At 44.9% G+C, this 27,921-nt stretch overlaps 1 protein-coding gene and 1 non-coding gene across 2 annotated transcripts in view; both read left to right on the plus strand.

The window, feature by feature from the left end:
- The window catches only part of ITGB1BP1 (integrin subunit beta 1 binding protein 1), a 269,425-nt gene that overhangs the window by 219,365 nt on the left and 22,139 nt on the right, over positions 1-27,921 (plus strand). The gene's annotated exons all lie outside the window — the stretch shown is intronic.
- LOC138460005 (U1 spliceosomal RNA) lies at positions 20,548-20,709 on the plus strand. The gene has a single exon (XR_011262774.1). It is a non-coding gene; the product is annotated as a U1 spliceosomal RNA (small nuclear RNA).

Consider the following 27,921-nt stretch of genomic DNA (forward strand, 5'->3'; position numbering starts at 1 on the left):
CAAGGTGACCTCTGCCCATCACAAATCATTAAAGATGCAGCAAGGGACCTCTCACCATTCATTACCAAACTCATCAACGCCTCCTTTTCATCAGGTACTACCCCTAACAACCTTAAAGAATCCTGGGTCCTCCCCTTACTAAAAAAACCTTCCCTAGGCCCAGCTGTACCCACGAACTAGAGACCCATCACCACCGTCTCCTTCCTGCTTAAAATCCTAGACAATAAGCAAATAAACACAAACACCGGGGCATACCTATGTTTTGGATTTTTTTTTTTTAACAAGATGGGTTTATAGTAACCTTTTAGAGATTGAGGTTTGTTTGAGATGCGGGGGAGCAAAACTCAACCTTGGCAACTAGGTTGGATAAATGAGAGAACAACATGTGGTTGTTCCTAGAGATTTAGGAACTCCCGTCCCCTGCACACTGTCTAGTATCTCTGGAGCAGATCAGTAATTCAGTGTTATTTATATATAATTTCACATTAACAATTTGATGCATATAATGCATTCCATAGTTCAGTTGGTGGGGCAGTAAGAGTAAATACCCAGCTCACAAGATTTCATGTAAAAAACAATTCATACATTTATTTATATAGTGTTTTTAGGCCCAACGCGTTTTGAGTATAAACTCTTCTTCAGGGGCAGAATCATATTTCACAAAATTCTAGAAAAAGATACAGAAAAGTACATCTTAGTATAGGTGCATATGTAGTGTGCATAACAATTTCATTTCGATCATTAATTATTCGATACAAAACAACAACTGATTAAATGACAGGTGTATTCAACAAGTATGGTAAAGCTAGTGAGATACAGTCAGCTATTTCTAACTGCAGTAGAATTACTTGTAAGAGGGTCATAGACATGGCTTCTAACCAATCTAGTCTGTAAGAAGAGGGGTCCTAGGAAGGCAGAAAGAGCATTTTAACAAAATGGAGGAAAGATTGAACAATGTAACTTACCAACTATAGTGGTCACATAGTTGAAAAGAAGTATCCAATGGAACATAAAGTAGAAGTTCTGGAGAGATCATTTGTCTCAACGCTAAAGAAATAAAACGTGTAAACCCAAGTAGTGATGGGAGGAGTAACGCTAAGGAGAGAGAAGAAAAGTCTCTACTTACAACAAGTTCAGAAAAAGTCCTGAAGGACGGATTCATGTAAGATAAAGAGGGATATTTCAAAAGATAACCTTCAGAGGGTGGTGCTTCAAATGAGTGAAGTCATCTACAGGGGGAGAAAAGGATAAGCAAAAGCTTATTAAAATGAAGAGAGCAGACTGGTAAGACTGACAGAATCAGTCATCACACTTACTTGATACTGTTCAGAGAATCCGTGCAAGCGATCATGGTGCGCCGCGGTACACTCAATGAGCGCCTTCTTAAATACCTGATACTTGAATGACGTATGCAAAAAACATGTGCGTAGGGATCCGTCTCTACATGCATGCGCATCACCAGCAAAATAACCGCGCATGCGCGGGATGGAGAATAGACTGTATTTAGAGTAAGGAATGTGTAAAAACGTATTTTAAACAATGGGAGAGGATGCGTGTAAATCAGAATACGTGATAATAGAGATACTTCATGAATCTGACGACACGGGAAGACCGGCGTCTGAATTCATGTATACAAACTCACCGCTCATGCGCGGAATATAACGAGGAACGTCAAGTGAGCGCGCATACTTAAAAGAATAGTAAAGGAGAGAATTAGTAGCCCATACTCATATGGATGTGAAGAGAGCTTTGTGAGAGGAGATATGGTCAAGCCTGGTCCGTAGAAACTACCAGTCCTCTAGGTGTACATTTGCTTTTGAGTCACAGAGGTTTGTTTGCATAATTAACACTTATCTGACATGCAAAACACAAATGACACCTTGTTCACATATATATTCCACCATATGTGGTAACATTTTAAACATTTCCAAATCAGATATAACATACCTCCACAAGATGACCTAATGTTAACAATTTTTGTCAAAACAATAACCTCCACCATTTTAGGTGTAATTTGTAAAACATATTCAAGTGCATATTACACAGGGATTTGGTCATAGCAAAGGGAATGCAATCCTAAACAACATCATCCACCATATGAGGTGTATTTTGTAAAATATATGCAAGTGAGTTTAACACAGAAATGTCACCATAGCAGAGGGTAATGTAATCCTAATGAGTGATAATGGGAACTTGTGGTAAAATGGAATATTCATCACAGGTAGGGTCCTAGATAGTAGTCCTCATTCATACCAAGGGGGTTGAGAGAGTCTAGGCAATGTATCCAGAAAGATTCTCTCTGTGAAAGCAGTCTTTGTAGATCTCCTCCTCTGGGAAGTGGATGTACTACTTCTAGTATCACCATTCTCATTTGAGCAACTCTATGTTGGTGGTCTCTAAAATGTCTGTACACTGGGGATTTGATGTTTTTGGTGCGAATATTAGACTTGTGCTCAGTCCATTGTTCCTTGGCCTTTCTGGTAGACTTCCCTACGTAGTATTTCCCATAGGGACAGCGCATAGCATAAATTACATTTTTGGAATCACAAGTTGCAAATTGTTTAAGATGGATTTTCTTCCCGGTGTTACCATGTCGAATATGATCTCCTTTTATTACATTAGAGCAATGTTGGCAATTGAGACAAGGGTAAGTACCATTTTTGGGTTTAGACATGAGGGGTTCGAACATTTTGGGAATATCTAAACAATTGTAATGAGAGAATTCAGTTTACAATGGACATTGGCAAACCAAGCGTGAATTTCCTTGATGTCACTATTGAAATAACCAGCACAGGACTTAAAACTCAAATCTATAGGAAACCAACTGATGTGAACAGCACCCTACATTTTCAAAGTTTCCACCCTAAACATTTAAAAGAAAACCTACCATGCAGCAAACTACCCAGGGTCAAAAGAATCACATCAGAAATGGACAGACTACAGGAGGAGTACACCACTATGAAGTCCAGATTCAAAGATAGGAGTTTTAAAGAGGATCTGATCAACAAAGCCACACTAAGAACGGAAGCACAAAGCCGTGAAGACCTATTAGAGCCAAAGATCAAAAATGAAAGAACCACCTTAATTCATTCACTGAAGTACTCTAGTCAGAGCTTTCAGATCAAACATATTATACACAAAAACTGGGATATAATCAAAACAGACCCACAATTGAATCGTCTCTTCCCGGAACCCCCGATGCTGGCATACAAGCGAGGAAAAAACCTTCATGACAAATAGATCAAAGCAGAAAAACGGAAACCAAATAACCAACCCGTCATGTCTAAACCCAAAAATGGTACTTACCCTTGTCTCAATTGCCAACATTGCTCTAATGTAATAAAAGGAAATCATATTCGACATGGTAACACCGGGAAGAAAATCCATCTTAAACAATTTGCAACTTGTGATTCCAAAAATGTAATTTATGCTCTGCGCTGTCCCTGGGAGAAATACTACGTAGGGATGTCTACCAGAAAGGCCAAGGAACGATGGACTGAGCACAAGTCTAATATTCGCACCAAAAACATCAAGTCCCCAGTGCAGACATTTTAGAGACCACCAACATACAGTTGCTCAAATGAGAATGGTGATGCTAGAAGTAGTACACCCACTTCCCAAAGGAGGAGATCTACAAAGACTGCTTTCACAGAGAGAACTTTTTTGGATACATTGGCCCTCATTACAAGTCAGGTATTAAGGGTTTAACGGCGCAGTTAACCCTTAACGCCTGATTCACACTTTAACGCCTGCTTTTTGCAGGCGTTAAAGTCCAAGGCGATAAGCGACCTTGGTGCTAATTACGGCACCGTAATTTACGGTGCCGTAATTAGCGCCTTCCCCATCCCCATTATGCCCTATGGGGAGAAAATTGGAATGGGGAAGTGCAAATGGTGAATGGGGAATTACCGCCCCACTCACCATGGAATGGGGCGGTAATTCCGCCATCCACCATGGTGGAATCCGGCATGGACCATGATGCTAATAGCACCATGATCCAACGCCTGACTTGTAATGAGGGCCATTGCCTAGACTCACTCACTCCCATTGGTATGAATGAGGACTACTATCTAGAACCCTACCTGTGATGAATATTCCATTTTACCACAAGTTCCCATTATCACTCATTAGGATTACATTGCCCTCTGCTATGGTGACATTTCTGTGTTAAACTCACTTGCATATGTTTTACAAAATACTCCTCATATGGTGGATGATGTTGTTTAGGATTGCATTCCCTTTGCTATGACCAAATCCCTGTGTAATATGCACTTGCATATGTTTTACAAATTACACCTAAGATGGTGGAGGTTATTATTGTTTTGACAAAAATTGTTAACATTAGGTCACCTTGTGGAGATATGTTATATCTGATTTGGAAATGTTTAAAATGTTACCACATATGGTGGAATGTATATGTGAACAAGGTGTCATTTGTGTTTTGCATGTCGGATAAGTGTTAATTATGCAAACAGACGTCTGTTACTCTAAAGCAAATGTACACCTAGAGGACTGGTATTTTCTACGGACCAGGCTCGACCACATCTCCTCTCACGCAAGCTCTCTTCAGATCCATATGAGTATGGGTTACTTATTCTCTCCTTTACTATCCTTTTAAGTATGCGCGCTCACTGACGTTACTCGTTATATTCCGCGCATGAGCAGTGATTTTGTATACATAAATTCAGACACCGGTCTTCCCGTGTAGTCAGATTCATGACGTATCTCTATTATCACGTATGCTGATTTACACGCATCCTCCCCCATTGTTAAAATAAGTTTTTACATATTCCTTACTCTAAATACAGTCTATTCTCCAACCCGCGTATGCGCTGTGTCATAGAATTCTGACGCCGACTTTGCCGTGTCGTCAGATCCATGACGTGGCCCAATCATTATGTCTTGGTGATGCGCATGAGCGTAGAGACGGATCCCTACGCGCATGTTTTTTGCATACGTCATTCAAGTATCAGGTATTTAAGAAGGCGCTCATTGAGTGTACCGCATCCTCCTCCGGTGGGACGCGGCGCATCATGATCGCTTGCACGGATTCTCTGAACAGTATCAAGTAAGTGTAATGACTGATTCTGTCAGTCTTACCAGTATGCTCTCTTCATCTTAATAAGCTTTTGCTTATCCTTTTCTCCCCCTGTAGATGACTTTACTCATTTGAAGTACCACCGTCTGAGTGTTATCTTTTGAAAGATCCCTCTTTATCTTACATGGATCCGTCCTTCAGGACTTTTTCTGAACTTGTTGTAAGTAGAGACTTTTCTTCTCTCTCCTTAGCGTTACTCCTCCCATCACTACTTGGGTTTACACATGTTTTATTTCTTTAGCGTTGAGACGAATGATCTCTCCAGAGTTTCTACTTTATGTTCCATTGGATATTTCTTTTGAACTATGTGACCACCATAGTTGGTAAGTTACATTGTTCAATCTTTCCTCCATTTTGTTAAAATGTTCTTTCTGCCTTCGTAGGAGCCCTCTTTTTACAGACTAGATTGGTTAGAAGCCATGTCTATGACCCTCTTACAAGTAATTCTACTGCAGTTAGAAATAGCTGACTGTATCTCACTAGCTTTACCATACTTGTTGAATACACCTGTCATTTAATCAGTTGTTGTTTTGTATCAAATAATTAATGATCGAAATGAAATTGTTATGCACACTACATATGCACCTATACTAAGATGTGCTTTTCTCTATCTTTTTCTAGAATTTTGTGAAATATAATTCTGCCCCTGAAGAAGAGTTTATACTCGAAACGCGTTGGGCCTAAAAACGCTGTATAAATAAATTTATGAATTGTTTTTTACATGAAATCATGTGAGCTGGGTATTTACTCTTACTGCCCCACCAACTGAACTATGGACTGCATTATATGCATCACATTGTTAATGTGAAATTATATATAAATAACACTGAATTACTGATCTGCTCCAGAGATACTAGACAGTGTGCAGGGGACGGGAGTTCCTAAATCTCTAGGAACAACCACACTTTGTAAAATCCTTGACAAGACAGCCTATCAACAAATACAAACATTTCTTGATCAAAACATTCTCCTAGGTGTCCGGCAATCAGGCTTTAGACCCCAACACGGCACAGAAACTGCTCTCATTGATCTTAAGGCCCAAATTGACACTCTGAGAGATAATGGGAAAACTGCCTAATTGCTTCTCCTAGACCTTTCGGCAGCATTCGATCTTGTTGATCATAAAATCTTATGCAACCACTTAGACTCGGCTGCCCACTTCTCCCAAGAAGCCATTGGCTGGATTAAGTCATTCTTGAGTAATAGATCCATGCATGTTTTTTCCACCTCGGCTTCCGCTGACCCCATCCCCATCACATGTGGGGTCCCTCAGGGGTCATGTGTTTCCCCTACACTGTACGTGTTCACTAAGCCCCTGTTTGATGATCTTGACGGTCTGGGTATCACCTACACTAACTATACCGATGATACTCAGATCCTCATCCCGCTGACAGGAGATTACAACGTGGATTTGGCCTTGGTGAACAAGGTGTACCTCATCATCCAGGCATGGAGGGCCTCCCATAGACTATGCCTGAATGATGACGAGACTGAACTCATCATCCTGGGATCTGCCACGCACCTAAACAAATTGGACCACAACTACACCAGCTTCACCATAGACGGCAACTCTATAAAGGTAGCCAAGGAAGTGAAAACCCTCGGTATTTACCGCGATTCTACCCTCTCCTTCCATAAACAGGTCAGCACTATGGCCTCCACCACAGCTTACACATGCAAGCTTTTAAGATCAGCCAAACCCTTCCTTTCTACCCAAAGTTGCATTACTCTAGCCAGAACCCTTATACTATCTAAACTGGACTATTGTAACTCCCTCTATATAGGTGCTAATAAACAGGTTATCAACAAAATCCAGATCTTACAAAACAATGCTCTTAGAGCAGCGCTTAGCTTCCCTAAAAGAGAACCCATCTCTAATATTAGAGAACCCACAATTGGCTCACCACCTCTGACGAAATCCTGCTCAAGGTAGCCTCCCTTACTCACAAATGCCTTAACAATGCAGCTCTCCGTTACCTAGTCGACAGAATAACTAGATACACGGCCAATAGACACACTAGAAATAGCAATGAAAACCTGCTCTCTGTTCCCATATTCAAGTGAACGAAAATGGGCGGCAATAGCTTCCAGGTGATAGCAGCCCAACATTGGAACACCTTACCACCCTCCGTAAGAGCACCGCAAACCTACCACCAATTTAGACGTAACTACATCCAGTGGCTAAAGAACAAAGACCAATAATTGGCATCTCTGTTGTAAATATTGTAAATATGCATAATTTGTAATTTTACCAACTGTCTCCTTCGCAACTGCATTAACCTATGTACACACTGTAAACTAATGTACAGCACTGTAACTAAGATGAGAATATACTTGTAACGCTTGGTCCGGTGCGCCATATAAATGAATAAACAAACAAACAAACAAAAGTTTGGTGAGGATTCGTCCAGGGGGAGCGAAGTTATAAGCCACCGAAAAAGTGCTCTTACTATGAGTTTAGCAACTTAACCATAACTTCACGCCCGCTGCCGCGGGCTGTGTAATATATGCTGTTCCCGTACTCAGCTGATGCAATTTATCATTGTTAGGTTGCCCTCTGCTGTTCAAATGGCAAAGTGCGCCTCTGTGTTCTCTTTCACTTCAACAATAGCTATCATTTTAACAAACAGAAGGAGCATGGTTCTACGTGGTCACCTTCACCTCCCACTATCGCAAACATTCAGAATAATTGCAAGTTACTTCTTTCCACCCTCACTTCTCTTCACACGGGGCACAGCAGTTCCAGTGTCAATGAACAGTTAATTAATGGCTCAACGTTTCAGTCTCTAAAGCGCAAAAAGCTGTAGGACGAATGACTCCTCACAAGCTACAACTAAAAGTAGGTGCTGTAGTTATGCTACTATGCAATCTTATGCCATCACGGGAACTCTGCAATTGTACATGGTTGACAATTGCGCGTCTACAAAGACGCATCATATAGACCTCTGTAATCGATGTCTCTTGGATACTGTTCTTATATCGCGAATACCTCTCATTCCATCTGATACAAGTATGCCTTTCAAATTCAAAAGACGACAGTTACCCATAGGTTTAGCCTTTTCAACGACCATTAATAAGTCACAGGGACCTACACCCCTTCCTGGAAGCGATCAGTGGTAATTGCGATATTTAAGAAGGGGGGACAGGAGTGACCCTATGAATTACCGACCGATACTGACCTTTAAGATATGCTAGAACTCCCTATGTTACCGCTGTGAATGGCTATTATTACACAATACATTAACAAAAAAAGGTGCTAGAAATATTAAATGGCTTGTATATACCAAGCAAATTTTACAGAACATTAATGCTGGTATGCATTTTGAGAGCTAAGCCCATTAAATAGAGCAATGAGTCGTGTTTTGAAAAGGAGAGCTATGGCGTGGGTGCAGGAGAAAAGGGAGAACCTCGAAATAGTGAACCACCCATTACGAGAGCTGGATTTGACTGTCTACCTTTGGGCAACATACTGGCAAGAAGATCTGGCCTTAGCTTCCAGGCAAGATGCCTGGTGTGTGGGGCAGAGAGGATCTGGTGCGTTTTCTCTTCTTCTGCCCCACACACGCAGTACTAAGAAGGTAGTTGTTGGTGCCAGTCTTCAGATAGAATAGCTTCATGCAGCATCATCCGACTTTAAATTTTTTTATTGAGTGTTAAATCACCATTGATGGCCTGGGCACAATCGCTTTTTACACGCAAAGCCTCTCAAATTCATCATAGGAAATTGAGTGACAAGGTCGCAATTCAGAAGTAATGTGGCATTCCTGCACAGCATTTGGTAAAGCATTTACTGGGGTGGGTGGGAGGTTTGGCAGATGGTGGATCATATTTATATTTATACTTAGATATGTATTTTGATTTGCGGTCATCCACTGGCAAGTTATACACGTTTATATTTTATTAATGCAGCATGCGCAGATGCTGCCTCTAGAACTGTGGATCCAGGAAGGAGGGATCCCGCATTTAAGCATGTTTGTTGATGATTTTTAATGATGTTAATTATTTTATTAATGTTTGCTTCTTACCTTTTGATTGATGTTGCTTTTGTGGATATGCATATCCAAATAAAATGTATTAGTAATTAGCCAATGTAACCTATTGTACTCTGATACATTTAAGTCAGCTGTCACTTTTGTCTCGTCAAAGTTTAATAAAAAAACAATTCTCCTTTATTTTTTACTTGTGACAGTGCTACATATGACATTCCTTCTTTAAACACTGTGCGACCTATTTCTCTGTGTTGCTTCTAAAGTCAATGCTCGTGATTTATGCACAGCTATTGCATATGTCTTTTCACAAACATGTCTTTAAAAATAATGAAGCATGCAGAAGTATGACAAATGAAGTTAGGTTCATCTATCCAATCAAACTTAACCAAAATATATTCTATAATTGTACTGTGTGGGAAAGTGACAAATGCAGCCACGCTCCTCATTGCTACATTCAACAGACCAATTTCAACATTTAGGATCCGCTTTAACATAACCCGTGCATTTATGCGTAGATTTAAAACAGTCCCTAGACCTACGTTTTTTCCATTGATTTTTCGAATTGACTTAATCGCGTTTTTGCCCATTCCAGTGGCATAAGGTGCCCATCTAGAACATTGCACTATTTTATCTCTATAATTGGTTCTTTCTTAGAGTGCATCATTATGGAGGTGAACTTGTCACACTCTGCGATTGTAGACATCAAAGTAACACAAGAAATTGTTATTTTCCTGCAGATTCAACATGACATCGGGTCCAGTGGAACCTGCATGAAACATGTTAGAAATCAGTCTACCTTTTAACCCTGTTTTTCATATCGTCCTCAAGCAAGCCTATACACATTTTTTTATTTTTTGATTGGAGTCCCAATAACAATAAGCAAGCCTATACACATGTTTTTATTGAAATCCCAAAAACAACCTCTGGCTGGAACCAGTCCATTCAGAAATCTCGGGGATCCACAGGGGGAGGGGAATGACCTAACCACAACATCTCCATACAGTCAGACTTCACCCCACAGAAAGGTTCTTCATACCTTCATGTATTTGCTAGTAAACCCCAACTATCCCATTTCCGTGTCAGTGCTCCCTCCATGGAGGGCTGCCGTGATCCTTTCCATCAAGTAAATATCTTTAGACTTGGATTCCCATTCCTCCTGCCCCGGAAGCCACTCTCTTCCAATTAATTGTCAAGCTCACTCAGGCCGCCAATAGTAGGAAGGTTAGTGCACCATATTCTGTAAGCCCTTCCACCCCCAAATATCCTCCAGTCCAACTTGCACTAACATAGGGTCCAAGGGCAGTGATATGGTATTCCGGAAAAAGGTTTAGTGCCTCTAGACTATCTACCATGGGTTGGGTCATGAAGTTGTTTGGCACATAAAACCAAATATTAAAGTCCCCCAGTATTATGAGAGCTGAGTGGCTGGCCAGAGTGGTAGCCAGTGAGTTGCAGAAACTGCAGGCAAAATGTCTGTCGTATCGAGGTGGCCTGTAGATGTGTAGGAAGCTGTGTGGGAGAGTGGGCAACAGTGAGAGTCTGACTAGAAGGTATTCGCAGTTGGCTGTGCATAGTTGGGTTTGAGAGAGTGAGATGGAGATGTGAGGTTTGTTTAGGATGGCTATTCTGCCACCTCTGGAAGGTCTGTTGTGATAGATGAGGGAGTAGTCGGGTGGGATAGCTTTGTGCATGACTGGTTTAAAATAGTTTGGGAACCATGTTTCAGTGATGAAGATGAGATCGGGACTGACGGAGGATAGGAGGTCAAAGATGCTGTCCGTTTTTGGCCACGGCGCAGGAAGTGAATAGGAGGCAGGTGACTTGATGGGATGTGGTGGTTCCCCTAATGCTTGTGGCTGGATCAACTCGGCTGAACTGAGTGGCCGGTAGGGAGGTGTCGGTCGCAGAGGGGGGCAATGCGGGCGGCAGGGTCAGAGCAATTGGAGTGACTGTACCTGAGGGGTGGTGGTGCTGGTTCACGCCCAGGATACTGGTTGAGGGGGTTGAAAGTGAGTGAGGTGGCCCGGGAGTGGGAAGAGTGACCAGGCGGTGGCCATTTTGCATGAGATCAAAGGAGGTGGATTGGGGGTAGGGAGACGGGCAGAGGGTGGAACGGGTGTGGTGTGCGGGTTCTGGCTGGCTGAACGGGATCCATGTCTGGGGGGGAGGTGGGATTGTAGATGAGGTAGATGAGAGGTCGTGTTCAAAGAGGGATAGTCGGGGAGTGGCTAGCAGGGAGGTCCTGACAGTTGGGCTTGGGACGGTGGGGAGGGTTGACCGATTCAGGAGGGGTGAGGCAAGAATAGTCAAGGGTGAGAGCCAGCCTCTGTTCCCGAGTTTTGTGCGTTTGGGTGCATGAGGTGTGTGTCAGAGTGTAGGGGGTCAGAGGGGAAGAGGCCTGAAACGATCATTCTGGAAAGAGCAAGGCGTGCCATGCTGAGAGAGAGGAAAGGGGGTGGAGGTGGGTGGTCTGGAGATGAAAGGTGTGAAGATGCCGAGGGGGGGAGCGGCATGTGTGTATGGGGGGTGTGGGCATAGCAGGTGATGAGGAAAGGCGGGCCTGACTGGGTGGTGTTCGGGGTGGGGGTGGCGTGAGTGGGTTGGGGCCACTTATGGGATTCCAGGTTTTTGACTCAGAGTTGGAATGGAGGGAGTGTGCGAACCGGTGAAGGGTTGGGGTTAGTGGTGCAACGCGGAGCGCCCCACGTATGAGTGTTTGATATGGAGTAAAGCACATGCATCCTAGGGGTTCTGGCTAAGGCAGGGAGGAATGATGATTGGGGAGGGGGGATTGAACTGGGAGGGAAACTCCTGCGAGGAGGTGCAGATGATGCAGTGGTGGTAGTGAAGTTGAAGTTTGGAGTGCTCCTCTGGCTTCAGAGTTGGATGTTGCGCTGTGTGTAGAAGTGGGGGGGTGAAGGTAATTCTCAACAGTTGACCGGAGGCAGAGGGTGGAGTGAGGTGCGGGGGCGGTAGGGTTCTGACTAAGGTGAAGAGGGGGGACTGATCTGGGCAAGTAATTCATGCCAGGAGGAGCAGATGATGCATTAGTGGTGGTGAGGTTGTGTTGTTTGGAGCGCCAGAGTGCTCTTCTGGCTTGAGAGTTTGATGTTGTGCAGTGTGTAGAATTGGGGGGGATGAGGGTCATTCTCAGTGGTTGACCGGAGGCAGAGGGTGGAGTGAGCTGCGGGGGCCTTCGAGTTCTGACTAAGGCGAGGCGGGGGGACTGATCTGGGCGGGTAATTCCTGCGAGGAGGAGCAGATGATGCATTAGTGGCGGTGAGGTTGTGTTGTTTGGAGCGCCAGAGTACTCCTCTGGCTTGAGAGTTTGATGTTGCACGGTGTGTAGAAGTGGGGGGATGAGGGTCATTCTCAACGGCTGACCGGAAACAGAGGGTGGAAGTGAGGGGAAGGTGCGCCGAAGTGTGTGGGAGAAGGATAGGGGAGGGCAATTCTTGGTGCGCCAGTTAGCTCCTCTGGTCTAAGAGTTCAAAGGGGTGTGGTGGGAGGAGGAAATGTGTGAGGGGTCAGAGTGTAAGAGGATTCCAGTGCCAGGGTTGGAGATAGAGAGGTGTTCTGACATGTAGCCGGGTTCGTGAATGAACGTGCAAGTATGTAGGTGGTGGGCCGGGTGGTGTGCTTTTTGGTTAGCCACAGGGTTTCTTTTGTTTGTCGGTTGGGATGTGGGTGGTGAATGGCTTTGTGCGGGAGTGATGCTCTGGATGGGTGTGGTGTAGGTGGATCAGAGTTGTGAGGGCGGAGAGGTTGTCTCGGTTGTTGCTGCATTCATGTCCGATTTCAATTGCCAGTCATGGTCGTGTGAGGGAGCAATTTGGCGGGTGAGAGATGTTCCGGTCTGAGTGAAAGGTGCAGGTAGGGAGCGCTTAGGTCAGAGGTACCTGGGTCGAGAGAGAAGCACCCAAGTCTAAGACACCACAATCGTTCAGGACTCCACACTTAACCTAATCTGTCAGGGAGGCGCTCAGACCAGAAAGCTGCCTCAGCAGTCAACATCCAGCTGTGAGACACCTGGACAGGGTGAACATGCCCAGAATGGGGGAGCAGCACCAGAGAGCCACTGGGTAGATGTGAGATACTTAAACAAAGGGATGAATGTCTACGCCTAAAATGGGGTACAACAGTGAATGCAACACCTGGATCTGGGACACCTGGATAGAGCGAGAACGTGCCTAAAATGGGTGCACAGCAGTAAATGGAATAACACCTAGATTTGAGACACCTGGATAGTGGCAGAAAGCTACGTTGATGGTGGGCGAACACAGACTTGCTAACAGGGGTTTTGGATGCTTGCCATTTGCGGTCGAGGGAGCGATTTATGGGTTTTGAAAGTGTTCAGGTTGGGCGTGAACCATTTGGGGGTAGGTCTTTTGCGGGTAGCAGTGAGGCAGGAGGGGGTGAGAGCGAAGAGTGAGTCGTTGAGCCAGGAGTCGATAGGTACTGGTATATCTGAGGTTGGGAGTGCCGGTAGTGTGCGTAGCAGGGCTTCAGCCAGGGGACGAACTGCTCGGAATGATACCGTGCAGTGGCAAGGATTAAGCAGCCAATCAGGGACCAGAGGCGGGCCAGGGGGTGGGTGGCTACACATGCTACAAGGAAGCGGGACGGAGAGGAAAAGGAAGCCATGCTCGGAGCACAAACAATGTTAAAATGCACAAACGCAGAAAACATTACTTCACCAGGGTCGGGCATAGGTGCTCACCTGCAAAGACACTGATTAAAAGTCAATAAAGAGGTGTAGTGGACACAGGAACATTCATGCTTATGTTTAAGACCATGTAAAAACCTATCAGTAATCTTCTAATGAATTTCCGTTTGCACTTCATTTAGCTTATTTTATGTGAAAGTTGTATTTTTCCATTGCACTCTCCACTTCTATGGCGAGCTCAACATCTGTTTGAATAATTGGATCTTCTAACACATTTTTACTCCCTTCAACAGATTTGTCTGCCCTCAGGGGTCTCCTTTGCCAATTCATCTGCCAAATGTTCTTCTTGGCATATTTCTTATTGCAGAAGTGTCAAGTACTGTTCAGACTTTGTGTATGTGATATTTACTTTATTTGCAAGAAATGCCTCTTCGAAAGTTTAAAAACATCCAAGCACTCTCTGCACAACATGGCAAGAACAACTGAAAAAATAAAATAATTCCTTTTTCTCTGCAGTTTGGCCAGACCGTTTCATGTCGTAGATGAGACTTAGCTTTTCATGTTTCACCAGGCAACCAGTAAATCCATGTACTTGAAACCATCCTATTATTGTTCGCTTCCACAGTCTGATATGAGTAGAGGTTTGCTGTTAGGTATCAATTAAATGAGTTTTCAAAATGTCTGTACTGTCCGGTAATATTTCAGCTAACTGTTCAATTTCAGTCATACGCTTCCGTACCCGTTTTCTGCTAAATTGTAGGACCAAGATTTAGCCAAAGTATGTTGATGCTATGTCCATGCAGTGGCAAACTAGTCAGCCGATCTGCAGCTTTGTAGCTTGCACACTCTGTGAGAGCATTCTGATACCAAAGCTTGGTTGTTTTTCTAAGACGTTTATCTGCTGATAAATCAGCCCGCACCTCAGCCTCAGCTCCATTGCTCCTTTAGGCTTTTGTCAAGTATGCTGTAACATAGCGAGCAACAGCTGTTGTGTTATCAGAAATATACTGTACATCAGTATTGGCATTCCAAAGCTGAGCAATGACAGGAATGTAATAATTTACAAATTGGCATTCCTAATCTCTTTTTAGGTGATATGTATTTGTAGGTGAGTTGCCAGTTAAATGGTGTGGAACAGATGTGACAACACTATTTGCTTGACCAACTGTGCATTTGAAACCTTTCCACCTTGTTCCGTAGAACAACATTAACATGCTGAGCAGGGATAGAACAAGTAACATATTTTTCAATAAATTGCATTACGCAGCGATCACCATCTTTGTCAAACTGTGGAGCATCTTTAAACCACAAAAGCATATGTATATGTGGAGCTTGCGTGTTTTGTACTCTTTGCTCCAAAATTAATGTTCCACATTGCCTAGTGGGCCATTTTCTTTATTACATATAAAATTTAACATTTCTAAACATTGGTGATGAAAGAATCTAGATACACTAATGGGGTCCATGGCACACAATTCTGCTGGTGTCTTGTGTACTAAGCCTACTTAGGTTGGATTACTTTCTTGAATCCACTCTGCAAGATCATCCCAGCCTTACTCGGCACAACTTAAAGTTACAAACCAAGTTGGAGGACCTACGTTTCGGAGCATGCATCTCATTTCAGAATGTCTTCTATAACAATATTCTTTAGTTCCTCTCATAGTGCAGGGATATTGGTAATTTTCCCATCAAGGACTTTTACTTTTGTTTAACCATCTCATGTGCAGAAACAGTTTGAAATCTAGTTCCCATTTGAAGTGCACGAGCAACAGAATAGCACATGTTGAAAATTCACTTTCATACAGTAAGTGGAAAAATATATTCAATATTGGTGCAGCATCTGGAATCTTCACAATATATACGTGTACAATGGTATTCCGAGGAAGAAATGGGGACTTTCTGATCATCCAATCTGCCACCTTTTCCAGTGGGGAAAAAAGCCTTGGGAAACAACAAGCTTCTAAGGATTTTTCCCAAGCACTGACTGGTGCACCCTTTCTTTGTTTGGTTTATTACATTTGATAAAATGCAAGACTATCAAGCATCACTTCTCGTGAGTGTAGAGGATAATAGTGTAATGCTCATACAAACTGTTACTGTCTGCAACAGTAAAACGCTGAAACTGACCATCACTGTTCTTGTCTGTTAATCCAAAATCAAGTACGGACAAGTTTGGTACTTTCAGACTGTCTTTATGCAGTTCATTGTGACTAGAAACTCTAAAGCTCCCTTTACCCTTGTGATATCTATAAGCTCTTGCCAAACTTTGTCCTTTGTAGCAACACCTTTCACTAAAACACATTGGGCCTCATTACGAGTCCGGCGGTAACCGAGGCGGTAAAACCGCCTGGTTACCGCCGGACTCGTATTACCATTCTGCCTCTGTGATTCTAGGAATTACCGGGGCATTACAACCCCGGTTTTCCGGGAATCACAGAGGCGGAATGGTGTTAATCCCCATTCCCATTGACTCCTATGGGACTCAATGGGAATGGGGATCATGGAAACACCGGCAGCATCTCGTAATGCTGCCGGTGTTTCCTCGTCCGCCTGCAGGCAGGCAGTGTTAAACCTGCCAGGTCAAACCTGGCGGGAACATCACCTCCCGCCTGCAGGAGTCGGGATCAGCCGGTCCGGAAACAACGGTGGCGGCGGGTGAATCGCTGTTCTACAAACAAATACAGATAAAGGTCCTTCCAAACATCATCTACATAGTCGCTTACTTTCTCTTTTATGTACAGTTTTTGTACTGGTCTTCTGTAGAATGTGCCTCGACAGGACACACAAACATACTCAGGTTTTTCACTTGAAGAAAACTCAAGAATTGCCATTGCTTGGCCATGCTCTTGGAAAAATGAGATCCTTTGAAAGCATAGGATCATCATGGCCACTTCCTACAAGTAATTCTTCTAGAGTGGTATTTACCATCTGAAGAGTAGAACCTAAACTTTCTACACTCCCAGTACTCAACGCCTTATTTACCGGTGCAAGTGGTATACAGTTTAAGAAGATACTATATTTTGCTGTGATGTGCAGCCATCATATGTGTGTGGCGAAACTGACTCTCACATCGCACTTTCAGAGAGTGAACGAGAAGTCCAGTTGTTTCACAGACTTCACAGTCATTTTTCTGCAGTATCTTGATTTGTCGTTGTACATTATAATTTTTGTGTAATAATTGGACACATTTCTTTAAGACTCTACAAGAGTACTTTTCAATATTACACAAAGAATTACATTTCGATGATCGATTTTCTTTTCTTCTATTGAACACTGTCCTAATGCATCATCTTTACTTGTTCTCGATTTTCAAATTTCTTCTCTTTTTTTAAAAGTATCTTTTTTATTGCAATCAACATGAGTCATACACTAACATTGCAGTTTCCATTAACATTGCAACTTTGCATGTGATCAATAAAAGAAGTTTTTTAACGTATTGAAAATCAAAGACTGAAGTAAGAGAAGATAGGAAAAAAAAACTTGCCCCACCCGCCCTCCCTTGGTCCTTATTACTCGGGTATATAGGGAGTCCATTCAGTTCGTTTGGTTCACCGTGTTGGTCCGTTCGGTTAGATCAATGCAGAGTGTTCCTCGCCCTTGTGTCACGAAATAAGGAGTGTGGCCCCTGAGTCTGTGTGTGGTCTGGGCTGCTCCGGGATGGAGTGGTACTGACATGTGCTGTTATGCGGGGTTCCGTCTATTGTGTTAGGTGCTGTCCAGAGAGGAGTCAGGGCCAATTATTTGCTTCTTTGAAGCTGTTCAGAAAGGGTAGCCATTGCATGTCGATATGCGATTGAGTTTCTGTAAGCAGCGCTGTGAGGCTCTCCATCTCATAAATTTCTTTTGCTTTACGCAGCCAGACAGTTTTAGTGGGAAGTGTGCTTGCCTTCCATTTTATGGTTACGCACACGCGTGCTGCTAAAGGCTAAAGTCAGGTTCCTGGGTATGTGGGGGAGGACTTGATACTGCTCTCCTGTATGCACTTCCCAAATAGAACTAGAAGAGGGGAAAGTTCTCTGTGAATGCCTTCTATCTGTTGGATCCAGCCCAGTATTTCCTTCCAATATGTCAGTATGTGGGGGCAGCTCCACCAGCAGTAAGGAGAGATACCCGTGTACATTTTGGCCAGGCGTTTGGGGTCAGGTGCCACTGAGTTAGGATTCTGCAGTTGTGCATTTTATATTGCACAGCAATGGAAGATTTCCAAACCGCTCTGTGTACGGTTTCCCACCGTTCGCAGTTGTCCTTCCATCCCAGCGCTTCTTCCCATTTGTTTTTGTATTCGGGGGGGGGACAGGTAACCTCTGTCCAGGAGGGCTTTGTAAATCTTTGTTATGAGGCCTCTTGTGCCTTGGTGTGTGTTAAATATGCTTTCGAAGGTGGTTAGGGGGCGCTGCAACTGCCCTTTCTATTTTGTGTCGTTCAGGACCCCTTTTAGCTGTGGGTATGGGAGCGGCCTAATCGCTAACCCTTGCTGTGCGTTCTCTAGTTCATCCTTAGTCAGGAAGGCTCAGTCTTTCCACATCTGGCCCACCCTGACCAGACCCTGCTCGTATTGCGGCTGAAAGCGTAGCGGGTCACTAATCGCGTCTCTGATGGAGGGCCCAGATGCAGCTTAAAGGGGAGGGCCAGGTGGTGATTCCGGTCATTCTAGAATTATTTACATTCCATATGGACCAGAGGGCCGCTAGGACAGGGTGGTCCCGCGCCCTCCGTGGGATGGATTGGGGGGAGCCCACAGCCATTCTCCCAGCGTCAGCGGGGTAAAGAGGCAGTTCTCCAGGTGAACCCATTGTTTGGCCTTTGATTCACGGATATGGTCTACAAGAATCCTCAACTGTGATGCTTTGTAGTATTCGTGAAGATCGGGGTATGCTAGGCCCACTTTCTCTTTTGGGAGGATCAATGTACTATAGGCGATCCAAGGCTTTTTCCATTCCCAGACGAAGGCTAAGAGGGCCTTTTTTGCTGTTGAGTAACAGGGCTGGGAGTATGATGGGAAGGGATTGGAAGAGAAAGAGGAGCCTCAGTAGCACGTTCATTTTGATGGAAGTCCTCCTTCCTGCCCTCCTTCCTGCCCATGAGAGATTCAATTTTCCCCAGCGTGCTAGGTCTTTTAGGATCGTGGCCCAGAGCGGTTTGTAGTTGGTTTGGAACAGGTCCATGAGTCGCCTAGTGATCGTTATCCCCAGGTAATTTATGCTGTCTTGTGCCGTTTTAAGACCCCAGTTCGCCAGGTTAGCAGTTTGCTGAGGGGCTGTGTCTGCCAGAGGGAGGGCCACAGTCTTGCTACAGTTTATCCGGAACCCAGACTGGTTTTCCGTAGTCAATTTCTAGGAGCGCAGGGATGGATTGTTCTGGGTGGGTGACATACGCTAGTACATCGTCTGTAAATAAAGCTAGTTTAAACTCTCTGCCGCCTCTCACCAGACCTCTAATCCTCTTGTCCATTTTTATGCTCTTGGCTAAGGGCTCCATGATTAAGACAAAGACTAGTGGCGAGAGGGGGCACCCTTGTCTGGTTCCTCTAGATCAAGGTTGTCCAACATACGGCCCGCGGGCCACAATGCGGCCCGCCAAGCCATTTTATGTGGCCCGCGAGGCCGTATGTTTTTTTTTTTTTAAATGTGCCTGTGCGCAAAACTAACTTCCTCTGGTGACCCCATGGGGGTCAACAGAGGTAGTTACAGTCTTCAGCCACGAAGCGTTTATTTATTTATTTATGCAATGTTTGTCGGATATCCGACAAACATTGGAGAAATAAATACATTTGTCAAGAAGATCTTGGGACTTGATGATGGAGGAAGGAGAGACTAATTTGTATCACGGCATAGTGAGGGTTACCTCGGGAATACCATTCATTTTCAGTGAGCGCGGGTCCATACAATTGCCCAGTACTCCCACAAACTATGAACAATGGGATTAATATAGTAGCAATTACTTTGCATTTAAATATCCCATTTCAGGCAAGTAGGACCCACCATGCAAGAGAGGAACGGGCTCCGGCCCAGACATGCCCGTTCCTCTCTTGCATGGTGCTCCGAGGGGCAAAAGGCGAGCCGAGTTGAAGGGAGGAGGTGGTGGGGTGAGGAGAAGAGAGTGCTGGCCCGGGCGAAGGATTATGTGGACAGGTGCTGTGCAGGAGTTCCTCTCGGCATGGGCAGCACAGTGGGTTCCTGAACCCCTGATTAGCCGTGGGCGCTGCTCAGAGGGACATTATGGGGAGTTACTTTCAAGGTTTGTCATCTCTGGACATATGTTTAGCAGGGGTTGCGGTGACAAAGCCTGTCTGACCCAAAAATCGTTCTTTTGAATTGCGAATGTCACCGAAGATGAACCTTTATCAGCTGAGAAACGTAACTTTTGTAGTGCCTTTTTTCCTCGTCTTGAGACAAAGAAGCACAGCGGGAGCTCAGTTACGTTTACCTCTAAGCACAGTGCGGATTGATGATTTTCACTCTTTTGGTAGCGCCCCGCTCAGGAGGGCCATGGGCCCATGTGGGGCCGACAGGCCAGTGGGCAGACTGCAACAGGCCTGCTCGAGCCATCCTGCTATTTATACAAATCTCGGGCCGAGCAGGGCCTGATGGGAGAAAGGAACTGCGCTACAATCTGCTCTTCTGCTGGGCTCTGCCTGCTGGAGCTTCCCCCTATACGCGGGACAGGCAGCTCTGCAGATGCTCAGAGCTCCCAGGAGGGTGGGGGGTTGGGGCTGGGTCAGGGCCTGCCTTTTCACCCTCGCTTAGCGGGGCTTCCAAGAACTGACCCAACCCCTGCCCTCTTACATGCAACTCCTACTTAGCTGGCAGGGGAGAATCTGATCTCAAGGGCAGATCTCCCAGGGTGAGGCTTACCCATTGCACATCGGATTTGCTGACCCCTGCTATGTTCCCAAATGCGTGATACACGACTGCATTATTTCTGGTAGTGGGGGACTGCGTTCGCACTCTCCCCCTGATTTGTTGGTGAAAGAAAAGGTAAAGTGTGCACTAGGCCTGCTAGGTTGCATACTTTGAGATTGTGCTCACATTGCGTTTCTTCAATTAGGTTCATCTTTGGGTGATCACTTTTCCACATTTTATTTGTTGAATTGAATTATGCTTCTTTCATCACCACAGAAGTAATGTGTATTACAGAGATAAGCTGCCATATGCATTGGGCACACTGCACATGCTCAGGCAGCATCAATCATGCTTTGTATAGGACAATGCTGGCCTAAATTGGGAACAGCCAGCATAGACATGTTGCTACAGGGGCATATTTTGGGTACAACCAGCATGATAATGTGTTACATCAGTGACAGTGCTGTCTTACACTGTGGACACATTGATCATTAAAATGTGTTGTGTTGTAAAATGTTCTTTTCTGCTGTTGGTGACATGGAATTTTCATGTTCCCCTTTAGAACTGATTGTAAACATATGGCTTTTTGGTCACATTTTCTGCTGTAAAATGCACCATTTCAACCCCATATTTGAAAAAGAATTCCCCCCTAACCCTCCCTAGATCCTTGTAGCTACGCTCGGTCGCCCCCACTATTTCAGAAAAATATTAACACATAGACACTGAAAGAAATCACAAGCAACTAACCTTTGATCACTGACCATGACACCAAAAGCTATCTTTGGGACTGCATGGCTATCACTGCCTGTGATGCTATTGTGTCAAAGGTGACACAATATCGCTTTTTAATATACTGCTTTGGGTGAGGTTGTTGACTTTTGGCTCGCCGGCCCACTGGGTGACACAAAGTTAATGCTTCGGCCCCACATTCAAAAAGGTTGGACAAGCCTGCTCTAGATAGTTCGAACTGGTCGGATGCTACTCTGTTGACTATGACCTTGGCCCCTGCGTTCTTGTACAAGTCGTGTGCCCCTCGCACCCAAACTGGACCAAGGCCTGCCTTCTGTAAGACCCGAGTCCTAAAGCGCCATTCGACACAGTCAAAGCCTTTTTTAGCATCGACCGAGATCAGTGTTGGGTCTGCGTTGTGTTTGTCTATTGAGACTATTAAGTCCAGTGTTTTGTGGACAAGGTCGGCACCTTGTCTGCCCTTCACGTACCCGACCTGATCCCTGTGAACCAAAAGAGGGAGGACTTGACTCAATCTGTTGGCTAGGATGCTGGCATACATTTTCCCATTGACCTTTAGCAATGATATTGGCCTGTAAGAGCTGCATTTCAGCTTATCTCTGCCCTCCTTTGGTAAAGCAATGATCCTGGCTTCTGTGAATGAGGGTGGGGCTATGCCCACGACCATGATGTCATTGAACAGCAAGGTCAGGAAGGGAGCTAGAGTTCCTCTCAGTCTTTTATAGTATAATGGAGTGAATCCGTCTGTGCTCGGCGCTGATCCTGCCTTAAGGTGCGAGATGGCGTGGTTTACTTCTTTCAGTGTTATGGGGGAGTTTAGCATCTCTTGCTCAGAGGGTTGAATACTGGGGAATGTGACACTTGCGAAAAATTCTGTGGCGGTACCTGGTGAGGGGGTGCCTTCCAAGGAATACAGCGGCTGGTAATAGCGGGCGAAGCGAGCAGTGATTTTCAGTGGGGTTAATTAAGGTTGTCCCTGAGGGAGTATTAATTTTGAGGACTGCTCTTTCCGCTCTTTGTTTTTCGGAATCTAGCTGCAAGCAGGGTGTGTGCTTTATCCCCTTTCTCAAAATACTTCTGCTTGACATATCTAAGATGGGTTAGGGCTATTTCCTGACAGTTTCCATTAGCTCCTGTCGGAGTGTTCTAATGTCTTCCCTATATTCCTTTGTGTCCCTCCCTTCTCGATGCCTGGCCGCTTCCTTGTCTCTTATTTCTAATTTAATTTTGGTTTCTCTAATGAGTTTCAGTCTTTTAACTGAGACTCCTTGGGCAATGAAAAGGTTGCTTTTGCGGCTTCCCAAACCATGTTATGGGAGTTTTCCCCCCATGTCATTCCTCTTAAAGAAATCCTGTACTTCCTCGTCCAGCCTTTCCCCAAAAAAGCTTATCCTTAAAAAGTGTCATTGCATGTCCATCTTCTCTCTGCGTTTCCCTGGGCCTAGGTCAAGGTCTATGGTGACCATGTCATGATCGGACCACCCTACCACTTCTATCGTCGCATACTTAAGCTGGAATACTAGATCTCCCTCCAGGAGGAAATGGTCTGTGCGCGCGTAATATTGGTGTGGGGGAGAGTAGAAGGTGTATGTTTTGTCTGATGGGTGCTGGGTACGCCATGCATCGATTAGTGAGTGATCAGTTATTAGTTCTAGGAAGGCTTTCTTATCTGTGGGGGGGCGGGCATCATGTCTGTGCGATCTCCAGTCGAGCTCATGATGAGGTTAAAGTCGCCTCTGCATATCAGGGAGCCCGTTCTCTCCCCAAAGATTGAAGTTATAGAATCTTGATAAATGTTGAAGAATAGATCTATATTGAAATGGTATGATGTTCACACTGGTAATTCTTGCTAGATCTCCCTAGTGAACCCGATAGAGGGATGCAGATAGAACGGGGTGAATCTTGACGTCCCAAAGAACAGTGTGTTGACAAGAGTGAACCCGACAGATGGATGTCCACAGTGAACTGTTTAAAAAAACATTAAGACTTGTGAATGTCACAGGTGAAATATTTTGAGAAAAGCCATAGTGAACCTGACAGTGGGAGGCTGATATCCGAGCGGGGTCTGAGCCCAGAAGAGGGTGACCCAGGGGTGAAAAGTCATCACCCAACGTACATTTGGAAAGGAACTTCTTTGTTTGTTATTTTGAACACCTCAGGTCCTCAGAGGCAAGAGACTTTTTGTTGAAAAGAGACTTAACCACCGAAGGTCCTGATAGCTGAAAACAGAACTGTCACGTGCTGGGAAAGCTCGAGAGGGTGATGCGCTCAGGAGTCCCGCCTTGTCCTGTGCGCAAAACATGGGGAAGGGAGACCCCCGGCTGCCACATCCTGACTTATCATTTGTGAACACTTCTTTCTTGTGAATCTTAACCCCCACCTTATTTATATTTAGTTGTAAGGATTGGCAATCATTTTGTTTTAGTATAGGCCCTTTAATTTGACAAGACGCCACTAGGACTGCCTTATTATTATTTGATGGTCGTAGCTTGCTCCCATCTTAGATTTAGATTAGGCGTTTTTCCAACCTGCATATACAGTTTAATAAACACCCTTGAACTGTGTTCACTTGTGTCTGGGCCTCATTACACGGTAGGCGGTAACCATGGCGCTATTAGCGCCATGGTTGCCGCCGGTACCGTACCGAGTCCGCCTTGGTGGATGGCGGAATTACCGCCCTACTCCAAGGTGAGCGGGGCGGTAATTCCCCAATCCCCATTTACCCTTCCCCATTCCCATTTTTGCCCCATAGGGCTCAATGGGACTGGGGAAGGTGCTAATTACGGTACCGCAAATTGCGGTACCGTAATTAGCTCTGAGGTCCCTTTGCGGGTCCCGTCCTTAACGCCTGGAAAAACCAGGCGTTAAGGGAGGACCCGCAAAGGGACCTCGTAGTAAGGCGGTAAGGGTTTACCGGTACCGGTGCCCTTACCGGTACCGGTAAACCCTTACCGCCTACCGTGTAATGAGGCCCTCTGTCTTTACTGTTGCCACCATGAGTTCCTTACATTATACAGAATATTTTACTGGAGTGATAAATACAGCACCAGATGAGAATGTGAAGTGCACCACTAACATTTACTGCTGCATGTTATTCAAATAGCACTGCTTAACTACATATGCTACTGTTTTATTAATTGAAGCTCTGCTACACTACTGGTTCATGAATGAGATTTCCACAAAATAATATTGTAAAGGTCTACAGTTGGTTATACTAATATATTGCCAAAATATTACAAGAACAGCTCCCTTACTGTCATACTTTTACAACTTCTTAGTCATACTATTCAGCTCATTAGGACATCTAAAAAAGGACAAATCAAATAAACATCCTCATCTCTGTCTAATACACTCAAAAGGCAGAAGAGTAATCCACCCACGCGAAAAAAAGATATTCTGGATCCTACCATGCAAACTATTCAGACAGAAATCAGGGCTCTGAAACCTTTTATGGAAGCCAAAAATGCAAAACTGCAAATGATCGATAATAAATGGTCTTACCCTTGAAACAAGCATGTGTGAGGTAGAGAGATGAGTTAGTGAATCCGAGGATGCTACCAGAAAAGTTGAAATGCTAGAAATCACAGTTAAGTCTTTACAGAAACAATCTGAACAACTTGAAAACAGAAACCGAAGGAATAACCTGCAGATTGTGGGCCTTACAGAAGGAACTGAAAGAGATAATCCTATTCTGTTCTTAAATACTATGCTTCCTAAGCTCCTAGACCTACCAGCGTCAGTGCAATTAAACAGAGAGCTCATCAGGGGTGGGTCCGATTAACTCGGCATGCTACTCTAATAATACCTCCAGAACTTTTATCTTTGCCTTACTATACTATACACATGTTCTACTTATAATGGATAAAGTGAAGCCAATAAAGCAGCTCTCTTGGGAGGGTGGGAGGATTTTCATATCCTAGAATGTGTGTAACATGTCTGCAGCCAGAAGAAAGGAAAGGAACTACTTGCGTTCAGACCTGCTCTAAACTAAATGCTAGATATGGTATTATACATCCAGCCATTCTTAAAGTCACTCTCAATGGTAACACTTCTACCTTTCAAAATCCAATAGACGTGAGACATTTTATTCAGTCACAAAAGAGATGAAATGGATACGTCCAGACCACCTACTTGAGTATTTAATATTGTTACATGACTTTACAGATGAATCCCTTGAAATAATGTTTTTCATATCTCCCACCGGAGTGGGCTGTGAGGTAGGCCTTCTCTCGGGTGGCTCTCCACCCCCATTTTCTTCATTATTGTTCAATATGGAGGGGTATGGCTGTATCTGGTTAACCACAATCCTATCTATAGATCTTTTTCTCAGATGGATGTTACAAATATCCATGTTGATTTTTTGTTTACCCACTTCCCGTATGTGTCTCTCCTTCAATGTCCTTTCCACATATGCAGAGTATTCAATATTTGCTTATTGGATGGGTACAAAACTGTTTTTCTAAGCATACTGTCATATTAGCCTTTATTATTGCAAAATATTTTCATAATTTCAGCTATTCTGGTGTGGATGCTACCTCACTCTTAACCATGCCACTTAACATATCCTCCTGGAATAGTAAAGGATTGCATAACTCTGTTAAAAGACACTGGGCCTCATTACGAGGTATGCCAGTAAGGGAAAAACAATGGTGCCGATAATAGCGGCATAGGCGCGTACGCGCGCACCTTCAGGGAGCAAATACCGGCATGCCAGTAATAGGGGGTAATTCCAACCCACGCATACATGCAAATATCGGCATCGCAAAGCCGGTAATCACAGCCTGCACGATGCCGGCCATACAGGCATCCCAGACCACCCGCAAACAGCAAGCAAGATACAAGGCAGCTGCCACAGGTGCACACAATCCCCACAGGTGGAATCAAAGGAGGCTGTGCCAGTATAAACTGAGCACACCCACACACCACAACCCCCCCCCCGGTGTAGGCAATGCAGAGTTGCCCAGTACAAAAGGAGCACAACTAAACACCACACCCCTTCCTACACCAAAATGCCACCACTAGCATTTGCAAACATAGCGCAACAGTACCTGCCTATACTTATACAACTACAGCAACAACTGCAACAACAGCAGCAGCAAGAACAGGCAGCACAGAGGAGACACGAGGAGAAGGAAGTTGAGACAGGCCCATCCATTACCACCAGTGCAGCCACCAGAGCCTCGTAGGCAGCCAGCAATACATCGCACCAGACCCAGCCCATTCAACCCTACCCCTGAGCAGATCCACACCCTGTACCGGTTGGACCGTGACACCATCACCACCATAGCGCACATGATACAGAACGACATTGCCAGCCACATACAAATATGCACTGCCATTCCCCCACTACTAAAGGTGGTGTCTGTGCCACACTTTCTGGCCACAGGCACCTACCAACACACAGTGGGCCAGCTGCATGGCATTTCACAACCACTATTTTCACGCATGCTGAACCAAGTGCTGGATGCCCTCCTGAAGCACGCAAGAAGCCACATATCCCTACCACGGACTGCCCAGGAGATGCCGAAACCAAAGTAGGCTCCCAGGCACTGGCAGGCATGCCCAATTGTGTCGGTGCCAGCGACTGCACCCATTTGGAATTGATAGTCCCCCATGCCATAGAGGCTGTGTACCGCAATCGCAAACAACACCACTCCATCAATGTGCAAATTGTATGTGACTCCAGGAAGATCATCACCCATTGCTGCGCCCGATTTCTTGGATCAACACATGATGCCATGTTACTGGGTAAATCCACGGTACCACATCAAATGGAGCAAAATGGCGGACCACGTGCCTGGCTGCTTGGTGAGTTGCACAACCGTCCCATGGCAGTGCATTGGTATACTGATGTGTGGGGATGCATGGGGGGGGCACTACTGCACCTGGGTAGGAATAGCCGGTGATTGGAGAATGCATACAGAGCCAAACACTCCTGACCTGAACCAGTCAAACGGTACATGACACTTCACTGGGCCACAGATCACAAATAATGCATATCAATGAGAACAAGTAAGAGGCACAACCAGGCCACCATGGTGATGGCAAGCAATGCATGAATGAACAGGACGGCAAGTGTGGCTATGTGGGCAGTGTGACCATGCATAGTAAATAATGAATAGCATCAATTGGAGTCAAAACATTGTTGCACTACCACAGCATATCTGCCTCAGCATGCATGATTACACCCTGCATCAGCTATTGAATGCCAACCAGACTACTACACCTCATGACAGTACAGATTGCAACTAGATAACATTTTTTCATGCTAACAGGGACATGTGCATGGCCACACCAAATAGCTGGCGAAATGACTGTGCTCCCTAAATTACAGGAGTTCAGAGTGACACACACCTATTTGAATCTGCTTGCTGGTGATGGAGGATATCCCTTGAGGCCGTGGCTACACACCCCTGTGCCTTACCCACAGAATGGCCATGAGGAGGAGTACAATCGTGTGCACACCCGTACCCGTGTTGTCATTGAGCAGACCTTTGGCCTGTCGAAGTGGCGGTTCCGCTGCCTCAGCAGGTCTGGTGGGGCACTCCTATATAGGCCTGAGAAGGTGGCAAAGAT

This window comes from Ambystoma mexicanum, chromosome 4p (genome assembly GCF_040938575.1).
Source record: "Ambystoma mexicanum isolate Mex_15411 chromosome 4p, UKY_AmexF1_1, whole genome shotgun sequence".
NCBI classification, from domain to species: Eukaryota; Metazoa; Chordata; class Amphibia; order Caudata; family Ambystomatidae; genus Ambystoma; species Ambystoma mexicanum.